Source organism: Neovison vison, chromosome 8 (genome assembly GCF_020171115.1).
Source record: "Neovison vison isolate M4711 chromosome 8, ASM_NN_V1, whole genome shotgun sequence".
Lineage (NCBI taxonomy): Eukaryota > Metazoa > Chordata > Mammalia > Carnivora > Mustelidae > Neogale > Neogale vison.
The window spans coordinates 56233157-56247372 of NC_058098.1; the positions used below are offsets into that span (position 1 = coordinate 56233157).

At 37.6% G+C, this 14216-nt stretch overlaps 1 protein-coding gene across 4 annotated transcripts in view; it reads left to right on the forward strand.

The window, feature by feature from the left end:
* SOCS5 (suppressor of cytokine signaling 5) overlaps positions 1–14216 on the forward strand; it is a 61956-nt gene that overhangs the window by 37171 nt on the left and 10569 nt on the right. The window contains exon 1 of one of the 4 annotated variants that reach the window (XM_044263646.1): positions 3039–3066. The exons of the other annotated variants lie outside the window; for them this stretch is intronic. The gene's annotated coding sequence lies outside the window, so the exon portion shown is untranslated. Of the gene's footprint in view, positions 1–3038; positions 3067–14216 lie in introns of those variants that run through there. 4 annotated transcript variants of the gene reach the window in all.

Sequence of the window (14216 nt, forward strand, 5' to 3'; positions counted from 1 at the left end):
GTTGTACCCATTCTGTTCCACCACATGAATATGTCATTCAAACCAGATTGCAGACCCCTGTCTGGGGTGGACAAACTTCTTAGGAACCTATATCCTGGATACCCTACCCACTGGGCTTTTTTTCTCTTGCTTTTCTCTGGACTAAAACCTTCCCTGTGGTGCCCTAGGGGTGAGATGAGGGTTTAAGTTTTGTTACAGTTGACCTAATTTGCTGTGTTCTTTTTTTTTTTTTTTTTTTAGATTTTATTTATTTGAGAGGGAGCGAGCATGAGCAGGGGGAGGGGCAGAGGGAGAAGCAGACTCCTTGATGATCAGGGAGCCTGATGTGGGACTCAATCCCAGGACCCTAGGATCACAACCCGAGCCGAAGGCAGACACTTAACCAGTGGAGCCACCTAAGCACCCTAATTTGTTGTGTTCTGTATGCAGGTGCCCTCAGGGCCAGTAGTCTTTGGGGGGTTCCTGTTACCTCTCGGGGTCCCAGTTGACCCTAGAATTTGTCTGGCAGTTTCCCACCATGTTGTCAACTTTTTATTTTAAGATGTTGTTGGTTTTTTGTGTTTTTGTTTTTGTTTTTTTCGTATCCAGGGATTTTTAAATTGTTTTCGGCAGGAGGCTTGGTCAGAAAAATCTTAGTCTATCATTACCAGATATGGTATCCTCTTGAATTTTTTTCCAACTTAGCCTCCTAGTTCCTGTTTTTCCTTCAGCCTCCATGTTAATGACTTTCACAAACATTGATTTATTGAGTATCTAATACATACCAAGCATGACACAAAACAGAAATTAGCATTGCAGTGGGTTTTGGATTGTGGGCAAAGTTGCAGCTCTGTAGGACAGCATTTTCCAAACTGATCCACATAGTATTAGTGTCCTGTGAAATCTTAATTAGGCTGCTTTTGTCAAGTAAGTATGGGTGGTAATGCTCAGGAGGGTCTCTTCTCAGATGTTTGGGCATTATCTTACTTAAACTGCAAACTTTATCTGTAGCATACCTCTTAATATTTTATAGCATACTAATAATCCAGGGAATATGATTTATGAAACTCTGGAGTACGATTCTGGAGTAGTATTAAACATCTCCATATTATTATGTGTTGTCAGCAGAGCCATTGCAGCTCCTGCTGTTCCCCCAGTCATGTCCAAGGGGAACATTTGCTGAGGGAGTAAACCAGGGTAGCTATGCTTTACATTGTAAATGACCTTCTCTTATTTGGCTATAGGTGCTTGGACTGGTGCAGGTGCCCATATCAAAGGCACCAGTCATAGGTCAGCCACTGGCCACCCAGGTGTAGTAGCACAGAGAGTTATGTCCAGATAGGAACAAGCTGAACCAGTCAGGTTCCCACAGATCTCATTGGCTGGTTAAAGAAATCTAGCTCTTGCTGCTTTTAGTTTTCTGTTTGGATGTACTCAGACAAGTAGCAGGGAGTGATGGTTACTGTAAGAGTACACTGATGATGTGGATCAGAGAACTTACAGAAAGTCAGATTTTGCAGTTAAGCAGTGGAAGGGAGCAAAATTTGAAAAGTCAAGAGAAGAAGGTAGGAGGGACCTGTGATGCGCCAAGAATTAGCCAGACGTATGACCAACTGACAGCTTTGGGGTTAAAAGAAAAAATTAGAGTATAGGAGCAGAGAGACCAGCTGGTGGCTGGAGGCAAATCAGATACCAAAAGCCCGGGTACCCAGGGAGTTGCTGAGTCACAGCAATGGCAGGAGGACTAGAATGAGGACCCACGAACTCCCACTGCACGGTCCACTAGGGCGACCTTGGAACTAGATCACATTCTCCATTGCAGCTTCCTTAAGGCCTATTTGACCTGTGTTAACTGATTGTTCTTAGATTTCTGTGAGAAGTCTTATTTCCCTTTTCCTCAAATTCATGCTTAGAACCAGTCATTGTCCCCCGCCTTGCCCAACTACATTTGCCAACCTTAGTGAATGTCTGTATTCTGCAACCAGAAGAGACTGATACATACGGAAAGAGTTGAATTCATATCATAATGCCACTTTTTTGATTAACAACTGAAAATGTTTTTATGGCAATGGAATATGCACTCTTCCTACCACTGCTTACTCCCTTCTTTTGATTATGTTTTGGAAACTCGTCTTCTAAGCTCAGCTGTGCTAAAAGTGGTACTGTTATATGGCATCACATAATCTATTTCTGTTAGTTATCCTATAAATAGTATCTCCATATACAAAAAAATGCACATTACTTATTATCGGTACTCCGGAAAGGATATTTTATATTTCCCAATCCAGTGTTACTTACTATGGAACCCTAGTACTGTTTGAGAAAAATCACACTGGTTTTGTGGAGCTCTCTGTATTATGTTATTCCTTTTTTCGTTGATTTGGTTCACCCAACCCTCTCACTCCACTGTGTCTTTGTGTCTTTTTCCTTCCTCACTGTTAGCCACCTTTTGTTTAAAAGTGACCTTTGAATCATTTGAATTAATTGAATTGTTTCAGTTACTTTATTATTTATTTCTTCTACATTTTACACATAATTTTGGGTTTATAATATGAAATCAGATTGCTCTTTTTCAAGATCTATTTCCTTTTTGAATAACTTTTTTTTCCAGCTAGGAAATTAATACATTTGAATGTAGTGTTTTAGAAAATACAAAAAAGGGGGAAAAATGAAATTAAATAATCCCAAACCACCCAAGATAACCACAGTAGCATCCCCTATCCATAATCTTTTTATTAAATGTTTATGTGCATATGTGTGTGTTGAGGTCAATTTAGATAGACTGTTTTATATCCATATTGATTTAATATCATGAACATTTCCAGAATACTAAATACTCTAGAGACATCATTCATTTATTTATTTATTTATTTATTTATTTATTTTTAAAGATTTTTGTTTTTTTGTTTTTCATTTATTTGACAGAGAGAGACACAGTGAGAGAGGGAACACAAGCAAGGGGAGTGGGCGAGAGAGAAACAGGCTTCCTGCTGAGCAGAGTGCCTGATGCGATGCTGGGCTCCACCCCGGGACCCTGGGATCCATGACCTGAGCTGAACGCAGATGCTTAACGACTGAGCCACCCAGGTGCCACCAGACATCGTTTTTAATGCCTGTTATCTCAGCATATGAAAGGACCACAATTCTGTTAACTAAAAAATACAGTTATTGCTAGTTTTTTGCTAAGATAATACTATGAGGACTATCTCACATATAAATCTCTGCCCTTATCTGTTTTCTTAGAATAAATTTCTGATTGTGAAAAGTGTGGTCTAAAGGTACAGTATATCATTTGTCCTTTAATTTTGTTTATGGCATATTTTTTGACATCCAAAGTTTAATGTCGTTAAACTTTTGAATTTCTTCTGGTTTCTTTCTTCAGCGTTTTGTTTATATAGGATTTCCCATCTCATCTTTGAAAGGTCATATGGTTTCTTTTACTTACTACATTTTTTAGTGGTGGGTTTATCTGTTTTTATAATCCATCAAAATTCCTACCCATTCCTACCCAAATGTTCCTCTTAAGGAACATTTGAGATTACTAAATTTTAGACCCAGAAGTAGTAGTTTTCAAGTTTCAGAAAATTTGACTGTTAACTCTATTTTTATTCCCATCTACTTCCAAACAGAAGAAAAAAAGATGATTAGCAAGGGTGCCTGGGTGGCTCAGTCCGTTAAGCATCTGCCTTCAGCTTTGGTCATGGTCCTGGAGTCCTGGGATCAAGCCCCACGTCTGGCTCCCTGCTCACTAGGGAGTCTGCCTCTCCTGCTCCCCCTGCTTGTGCTGTCTCTCTGTCAAATAAATAAAATCATCTTTAAAAAGATGATTAGCAATAAACTGATACTTGGACATTTAGTATAATGATACTTGATCTAGACTTACATAAGGGAGTGGGAGGGGGATCTCCAGCTCTATCACATATTTATAAACTAAGGTCTTCCATTTGGGTTTCCTGTTGGTAATAGCAGAAAAAAGGAGGAACACAATGACTTGTGTTTTTCATTGTCTGCTTGAAGAAAGCATATTGATTTTTTTTTAAAGAGAGAAATCTTGGCAGTAAAGCCAAAAAGGAGGTTTTTTTGTGGGTCTTTATATGAGGGATGATATCTTTGGTACTATTTTTTAGAATAGGGAATAATGTAGACCATTTATTTTATAAATTCCTTTTTTGTTGTTTCTTATTTTTGTTGTTGTTGTTGTTAGTAATATCTGTACCCAACATGGGGCTCAAACTCACAAACCCAAGATCTAGAGTCACATACTCTTCTGACTGAGCCAGCCAGGCACTCCATTTTATAAATTCTTAATAAAAGTTAAGGGCGTAATATTAAGTTGTAATTCCAGTAAAGTATATCTGTAGGGAGTCAAAGTAAGCAGACCACATATTTGAAGTAATTTGATCAAGTACAGAGCATAGAAAATCTTTGTGGATGGTTAGATATTCCTTATTCTAGCTATTTTAACATAATAATCAGGATTTCTAAAAATCAGATTTTGACTTATGTATATTTATAATTAACAGTTAGAAATAGCAGTTGTGCAGTATTTCATCTACATTAGATCCAAGCATTTAACTGGCAAGTTTGACGTTTTTTGGGAAAATTAGAGTCTGTTATGATTTGACAAAGTGGAGAATTCTCTCATAGAAATGGGGTTCCAGGATTACTTGAAAGCAGTAACACACTATTTTTTACCTGCTATATACTTCAAACAGTTATAATGTGAACTATTTAAGTAAATAGTAAATCTTAATCTATTTCAAATCTGATAATGCCTAAGAAATTTGTGAATCTTCCTGAAGTGGTTTTTCCCTCATTAACAAAGAATATGAGAATTAACTGTACTTTAAACTGCTTGGTTCATTTTTTGAAACTATTGAAGCTTACTTTTCTGTATTTGTAAAAAGAACCCCCATTCTAAGCTATGTTTATGGGAAGTAGGTATTCCTTAAACTGTGTAGAAAGGTTTTTATAAGGGGAGATCAGGTTTGTGGGAGGCAGGGGGTTGTATTGACAGAACAGCATGACTTTTATTAGGTATTTTTGCAGCTGGCACTGACTTGTATTAGATTGAGTATTAAATCAGCACCTGATTGAAACACTACCAAGTGACATAGAATATGAGACTCTTCAGATAACTCAGTATGTTGGATATTAGGGTTATACTTTAGGTCAACAGGACAGTAGTGTGATCAGGAGTCAGAGCTGTAATTGCTGTACTACTGCTAGATCTTAAGTAATGTCACTTTGTGGAATGCTATGCTTATTTTTTTTTAATTCTAACATAAAAAAAAATCACAGTACCTTGAGATTAGTTAGTTCAGTTACTTGTAGAGGAAAGACTACCTGGGCTGGCCAGAGACAGAGGGTTGCTTATCCTCTTTAACATCTCCCATGAAAGACTCCTCACAAATCTCTTTTGGTTGTTTATTTACATTTTTGCAATATTAATTTTTTTTCTAGGAGTTTCTAAGGAATTCTCCTTTTTAAAGAAAGATTCTTTTTTTTTGTTTTTTATTTTTTTTATTTTTATTTTTTTTAAAGATTTTATTTATTTATTTGTCAGAGAGAGGAGAGAGAGCGAGCACAGGCAGACAGAGTGGCAGGCAGAGGCAGAGGGAGAAGCAGGCTCCCTGCCGAGCAAGGAGCCCGATGTGGGACTCGATCCCAGGACTCTGGGATCACGACCTGAGCCGAAGGCAGCCGCTTAACCAACTGAGCCACATAAAAACAACCATTTTGTTACCTTCTTTCTCCAAGTGATATAATTTCAATAATGTTAGTTCCCTTTATATTCCTAAGTTATGATACTGAGAACTATTGTTTTGTTGCTCCTTTTGTGCATAGTTCTTAAAGTGTGGAGGAAGTAGCTAGACATTGAGTCCTTGACTTTTTTCTTAGCTGCTTGAAATCATGGGATCAGTATTATGGTAAATGTTCCAGGGGCCAGTGAGTGGAGAAGGGTAGGCTATGCTGGGCAGCTGTTACAACTCAGACATGCAAATGATGCTGAAGCCTGAACCTGGGAGAGGGCAGTAGAGGTAGAAGGCATGGACCTGGCATGGTTATGGGCTGGACTATAGAGAACGTTCTTCTAGTTCACTGCTCCCTAAGGGACGTACAAAGGCAGGGGCAGCTTTAGGAGTCTATCATATTTTCCCCCTTCCATTTTAATCTCATTCTTCTGAAGCGTATAGATGTTTGCGAAAGGAATTATTTCACAGAATATTAGTCTGTTTTCTTGCCCTTTAAGGTCATTATCTTTGTCACAAGACCTTTAATTTCAGTTTCCGTTGTCTGTGGTTAGTATATAGATATGTGATTTGATTTGTGTGTTGATCCTGTATCCTATAACCCTGCTGAGAACTTACTTGTGTTAGTTCTAGGGTGTTCCATTTTTCCTTCCTCCCTTCCCTCCCTCCCTCCCTCCCTCTTTCCCTTCCTTTCTTCCTTCCCTCCTTCCTTTTTAAAGATTCCTTAGTGTTTTCTATATGGACAGTCATGGTCCTCTGAGAATGGACAGTTTCACTTCTTCCTCTCCAATTAGTATGCATTTATTTCTTCTTCTTGCTTTATTATGCTGGCTTTCACTTCTTTTTTGACCCTGAGCTCTTGCTCTGGCCACTAGTGATTAGAAATCACAGTTGCTAGACTGACTTCTGCCTGGAATGCTTGCTTGGGTTGGTGCTTTCCTATGCAAGATTTTTAACTACAGATTCCAAGTTTTTAAGAGTTATGGGCTATTGATTTTTTAATTTCTCCTTGAGTCAGCTTAGGAAATTTATACTTTTCAAAATATCTAGTCATTCTAAGTTTTTAAATTTATTGGCTTAAAGTTGTTCTTAATGGTCTTTTATCTTTTAAATCTTTATTTTATATCTCTACTTGTCCCTTCTTTACATCTTATAATATGTATCTCTATAGTTCATGGCCCTAGACTATTGTGCTTTCTCATGGTTTTGGTGTTCTCTTGGTCTTGTCAGTGTGCAAGCACCTCTCTTCTCTTGAACTCCTGCCCCCATTTCTAACTTGCAGTTCTCTGCTGTCATGCACTTGGTGTCCAGAGAATATATTCTTTGTTTAAACTGTGGATTGGCTTAGAGTAAGGGTGGGTAGAGCAAGGGCTTTAAGTATTCTCATCTGAGAACTTCAACTTTATGAAGTCTTCCACATGTGGTATCTTTTTTTTTTTTTAACCATTTTTCAGCTTACTAATTTCTCAGCTTCTGATAGGTGAGGATTTATTTCAGTTCTGTTAATGAGCTAAAAGGTTGTCTAATTGCCCTATTTAAAAAAAATTAAATTGTATGTCACATGGTAATACATAACACAAAACTGGGGTATATTCCTTGGAGTTCCTAGTCTATAATTTTGGTCAAAATGTTCCTTTTGACTTTAGTTTTCTTAAGTGGTTAAAAGGTATCCTTGTTTGCCTTTATTTCTCCCAAGACCCCTCCCAAATATCTTTCTAAAGAATAGACTAATTTCGTAATGTTCAAATTTTCTTATTTTTTAAGCTGGTAGACAATCTAGATAAGAATATTGAAGCTGTCCTAATTATGTTTATTTTCTTTCTTTCTTTCTTGGATTTATTACAAGCTATCAAATTATTTATTTATTTATTTATTTATTTTTAAAAGATTTTATTTTATTTATTTGAGAGAGAGAGACAGTGAGAGAGAGAATGAGCGAGGAGAAGGTCAGAGAGCGAAGCAGACTCCCTATGGAGCTGGGAGCCTGATGTGGGACTCGATCCCGGGACTCCAGGATCACGCCCTGAGCCGGAGGCAGTCGTCCAACCAACTGCGCCACCCAGGCGTCCCTATCAAATTATTTAAAGACCCTTAGTTTTCTACAGACCTAAAATTTGGCATAGAAGAGACTAGCGCTCTTTCAGTTTATATACGGAGAATAAATGTATTCTAAGCTTACAATAGAAAATAAAAGGATAAAAGTAAAGTATTGTTATCCAAAAAAATCATCTTATTTTAGTCCTTAGAGTCTTCGTATTTCTGATGAGACTAAACTGCAGGGTTTGTAAAAAACGGTTGCCTTTCCTAGAGAAGGAAATGGCCCAGATTACAATTGCTCACTTACCAATAGTAACTGAATATTCTTTATAAATTATTTGTAGGATCACAATGAGCTCATTGAGCTCATTGTTAAATTCTTCCCCAGATCAGAGATTCTTCTCTGGATTGAGGCTAGTCGGATGTAGTCCCCTTGCTCCACTCAGTTTCTCAGCTGAGAGTTGTTTTGCGTTGTTGGTTTTTGTTTGTACCTGCCTTTGGCATTGAGGGAGATGTGGAGCCGGGTTGTTGATGCCCATCTGTAGAGGGGCATTTACACTAGGAAACACACACTCTTCCAGTGCTTAGGGAAGGTGCCCGAGGTGCCTGAGGGGACCTCCCTTGAAAGGAGATAGAGATAAAGGCAAGACTAACTCACCAATCATCTCTCCCCAGACATAAAACAGCTTTGCTTTTTGCTATCACCAAAACGTACCTTTTCTTGCCTTGGATTGGTTGAAAAACAGAAGTTACCATTTTTGAGCTCCTATGATATTCAGCTGTACTTACCTTTTATCATGTTATCCTCTTAGAAACCCATGTAAGAGAAGGTAATTGTTCTTATTTTTAGATGGAAACGCTGAGACTTAGATTTCACACAGCTAGCAGAGTGCTTGAATTTGATTTTTGGCTTCTCTGAAGCTAAAGCATATGTTCCTTGTGTTCCACCACACTCTGCCAATAATGCCAGCCAGATAAGATGTGTTTCAGTGAATGGTATATTTGTTAGTTTATTACATAAGATGCTTTCTCCATAGAAAATGAGGTATAACTTATTAGGATTTTATGCTTCTCTAGTGTCAGTATCTGTGTGGTAAAATTTAAATGTGGTACTCTTTTTATAGACTAAGAAGGAATTTTGGAGCAAAAAAAATGAATGAGGACTATGTTCCTGGGCCTTGCCCAGTACTATACAGATTAACTATGCTTCGTTTAGGCTGTAGATGAACTATAGTTTCAGCTGCTACGGAACATTGAAATCCCTGTAGTGTTTCCTAGGAAATCATACAGAAGTTTAAATGGTTAATAGAATTTGGAATCTGACAGAATTGGAAAATACTGACATTTTGTCATGACCCAAAACTGAATAGGATAATTATTATTTTTTTAAAGATATTTTTTATTTATTTGACACAGAGAGAGAGAGAGAGTGGTCACACGTAGTCAGAGAGGCAAGCAGAGAGAGAGGAGGAAGCAGGCTCTCTGCCGAGCGGAGAGCCCAATGTGGGGCTCGATCCCAGGATCCTGAGATCATGACCTGAGCCGAAGGCAGAGGCTTTAACCCACTGAGCCACCCAGGTGCCCCAGGATAATTATTTTTTAAAAGAAAGAAAAACTAAAGTTCTATGCTAGATACTACTGGTAACATTTTTGAAGCCTCCTGTCTTTTGAGTGTGTCATGGGTCAAAGGCTTTAATAGATGTGGTTTCAAATCCTCATACCCAACCCAAGAGGTAGGTGTTGTTATCCTCATTTTACCAGGAGGGAAATTTGGTTCAGAATTTCATCCAAGTATGAATACATCAAAGTTCACAGCATTCTGAAGTGGTAAAGCTGGAATTGAACCTCCTGGCCTCCCCTATTTCCACTTAGACTGTCTCATCCCTGTGCCGTTGCTCCTGGGAGCAAAAAGTAGACAGCGTCTCTGCAAGTGATTTGGTTTAAGAATTGGATTTTGACGGTCTGGAGCTCCCTCCTACACTGGAAGTTAGAATTGTATGAGTAAAATTTGAGAAATGGAGATGCAAATTTTATTTGCTCTTTTTTTTTTTTTTTTTTTTTTTAAGAAATCATCCTTAAATTATCTTTTGGGGAAAGGTATTAATGCAGTCTAATGCTATGACTTGAATCTTAATTTGATGTCTTTTTCTTCTTTTTTTAAATGGACTATTGTATTTCTCTTAATATGCAGAAAATAGTATAAGAATTCTTAAGCTTCAACCCTTGAAATTAGGCATGTGGTTTCAAACACATTCTTTTTTTTTTTTTAAGATTTTATTCATTCATAGGCACAGAATAGACAGCAAAATATTCACAGCAAGCCTATGAATAGACCTTTTGCTCCACATTCTTTTGGTCAGAGTATTGTTCCACTCATTACAACCAAAATAGAACAGCTAGTAATTCTCTTTTGACTATGTATGTGCTAGCTTTGTCAGCTTTTAATATCAGTTCCATCCTTTTCTTGCTCTATGATAGTTATAAAAATATAGAAATGAGATTTTAAAAGAGCTTTGTAACAACACTGCTTGGACATAGAGGTGTTAGTGTACAGGTCTAAGCTGTATTCAAGAAGAGAGAAAACCTGAACAGTCTGATAATAATAGAAGAAACTCACCCCCAGGGTATTACTAATCTCTCAGTTGTATTAATTTCTACATCTGTAAAATTGAGAGCATTTTTACTCACAGGGCTGTCAGAAGAAGTAAAATTTTTATGTCCGTGCCTGGCACATGGTTAGCATTCAGTAATGGAAATCATATCCTCAGCCCATCAGTGTCATCATCATTATTATTATGTTTTCAGCTTTGTAGATGTTTGCCTGTTGTTGGTTTTTGGCTTTTTATGTTTGTTTTATTGCTTACTTCAAAGACTCTTGGATTTGTCAGTTTAAAAAACATAGCTGCCAGGCATTTTTCTCTTATATTTGTCTGATCCTATCTCTGACATATCTAATTTAAAAATATATATATATATACATTTTTCAAGAAATGGGGAGGGATATAGCCATAAAGACGGAGAAGTTTTTTTAATTGTAAAAGAATCTTATGTACAGCCTCTTGCATAAAAGAGAACACATACTAGGGTGCCTGTGTGGTTCAGCTGGTTAAGCATCCGCCTTTGGCTCAGGTCATGGTCCCAGGGTCCTGGGATGGAACATTGGCTCCCTGCTCAGTTGGGAGTCCTCTTCTCCCTGTCCCTCTGCTTTTCCACCCTCATCCCCACATGTGCTTGCTCACTCTCTCACTTTCTCTCTCAAATAAATAAAATCTTTAAAAAGAGAGAGAGAGAGAACACATACTAACATAACAGTGGTCCTCTCTTGGGGCGAAGGCGGTGGAACTTCAGGTGAGGTTAGACTTTTCAGTAGTTTACGTAGTGTTTCAACTCTTTCATAATATGTATGTGTGTGTTTCATTTTTACAAGAAATAGTTTGTACTTACTCCACTGTTATGCTCTAGGAACCATCCATATACCTTTATCATTACATACTTAAAATGATTTTCTTAGACTGTTTTTTCCCTGAATTGTTCCATAGAATGAATGACCACTAGTTTTAGTAAATGTAGTATCAAAAGTGTTATAATGTGTCATATCAGAAGTTGGTAAACAATGACCTAGACGCTAGATCTGGCTTGCCACTTGTTTTTGTATAGCCAGTGAGGTAAGGATAATTTTATATTTTTAAATGGTTGAAAAAAAATCAGAAGAAAAGGAATTTTGTAACAAGTGAAAATTAGGGGTGCCTTGATGGCTCAGTAGGGTAAAGCCTCTGCCTTCAGCTAAGGTCATGATCTCAGGGTCCTGGGAGTGAGCCCCGCATCAGGCTGTCTGCTGAGCAGGGAACCTGCTTCCCTTCTTCTCTCTCTGCCTGCCTCTCTGCCTACTTGTGATCTCTGTCTATCAAATGAATAAATAAAATCTTTTTTTTAAAAAAAGCAAGTGAAAATTACATGAAATTTGAATTTCACTAGCCACAAATGAAGTTTTATTGACATACAGTCATACTTACTCGTGTACTTATTTTCTGTGGCTACGTTCAGGCTATAATGGCAGAGTTCAGTAGATGCCATAGAGAACAAATGGCCTGGAAAGCCTAAAACACTTACTTGTTCTATGGCCCTTTTCAGAAAAAGATTGCTGACCCCTCTACCACATTGGAGAAGTCTGTTTAAAATTTTGTTCTGTTGTTGGGTTTTTGTGTTGTTGTTAACTTTCCTGCTTTGGAGTAACCATCTAGTGTAGAATATGTAATTGCCAAATTTAAAGTAATCATTTTAGTAAAGATCACCAAATTGACATGTAGAAAAAAAATTCCCAATATATGAATATACAGTTTTCTAAATGGCCTATACTTTGCAGTTTTGGATCCCTCTTTAACTTGAGTTGTGAGCTTTATATTTTCCTAGTGGTTGTTTTGTTTAATATTTGGTTATTCCCATTGTGGTCAAAATGTGACCTGCATAATTTAAATTTTTCTTATTATGCAGTGTGTCATGCACAGAAAAGAATGAATAAAACGTAAATCAGTCTAAAGAATAGTTAATAAGTGAAACCACGTACCTATCACCCAGGCTAAGAAATAGAAAATTATCAGTGTTTTATTCTTCATTCATTCTTTTATTTTTTTAAGTAGGCTCCATGCCTAGCACAAGGTTTTGGACTCATGACCCTGAGATCAAGAGTTGCATACTTCACCTACTGACCCAGCCAGGTACACTGCCTCCCTCAGTGTTTTCGAAGCTTCCTGAGTGCCTCTTCCTAATTCTTTATCCTTCCCTTCAATAGGATGCCATTTTCTTGGTTTTTACATTTTTATTATTTATCCATATATGCCTAAAGACAGGGATTTGCCTGATTAAAAGGTAAATTAATTCAAGGGTACCTGGGTGGCTCAGTCATGTAAGCATCTGACTTTGGCTTAGGGTGTGATATCTGGGTCATGGTATCAAGCCCAGCACGGGGCTTCCTGCGCAGTGAGGGGATCTGCTTGTCTCTCTCTTCCTCCGCTCCTTGTCTGCCTCTCCCCCTGCTCATGCTCTCTCACAAATAAACAAATAAAATCCTTTTTTTTTTTAAGTAAATTGGTTCATAATGTACATATCGACTGTATTGTTAATTTCTCTAAGCATTTTGCTTTTGAGATTCACATGTAGATGCAAACAGCTGTAGTTGGTCATGCCTACTATGTAGTAATCCATTATATGAATCTACACTAATGGACCAGTGAGGCTTCACTTAGATATCGCAATGAGGGACTCAACTGCAGCATTTCCTAACTTGAAAATAGTTACTTTCACCAACCCCTCACTTCCCAAATTGCTTTGTCTATTGTGTCTCCTGTCTCTGAAATAGCGTGTTCATTCACCCATTTTCCCAAACCAGACACTTGGCAGGGTTGTGTTTTTTGTTTTGTTTTGTTTTGTTTTTGACACCTGTCTCTTCTTCATTCCTCAGTTTCCAGTGAATCATTAATCTGTAGATTTGACTTCTTAACATTCCATATCCATTTTCACTTTCACTATCCAGTGGAGCTCTTATGTATCCACTGCAGTAGTCTTCAGGGCAGCAATAGCATTCTGTCTTGTTCTCTGATCCTGGATTCCAGAGCTTACCCCTTCAGCCTCACCTGTGCATTCTTCTGTTCGCTTGCTAGTCTCTGTGCATTTAGCCATTATTCAGGCTTTGCCCATTCCTGCCTGGGCTTGTTTGCAATGCTCTTCACTCTGCCTGTAAAACACAGTCCTAATTCATCCTTCAAGGATAGAATTTTGAAATCTCATCTCCTCAGAGAGAGGTCATCTTTGCTAACCATCCCTCAAACTAGGTCATGTCTCTGTACTTCTAGGACTTTGTACTACACCCTGCTGGCACTACTATAAGTTTTAATTAAATAGTTATTGAGGAAGACTTCTTATCTGATTCAATTAAGACCAGTAGTCTGCAAAGTCTAATAAAGCAAGAAGGGATATAGAAAAAGAGATATATACCTTAAATATTTTACTCTAACTTCAAGAATAAGACTGCATGTTCATTTGTCAGAGTTTTTATTAAGGAACCAAGATCTTTTCTTTTGAGAGTAGGCTCACTAGTTGCAGTTGTATATTGCTTTCCTTGTAGAAGCCACACCCACAATGTATCATCTAAGATTTCCAGTTTGGGTTCTTTAAGTAGAACAAAAATTCGAACTCTTATGATGCATTCTGACTTTAGAATTCCTTGTAGTATTCCTTGCAGTATTTTTTCTAATTGGGATTTTTTTTGTTTTGTTAACAGTAATTCTTTACTGTTTTCTTATACCTAATTCATCGGGGTATTGCCCTTTTTTTCCTCTCTTATTTTACTTAATTTTATTTTTTATCTTTAACATATAATGGGTATCTCCCTTTTTATTCACTATTTCAAAGTTATTCAACACAGTCTCCCACTCCTCCACATTTCATTAG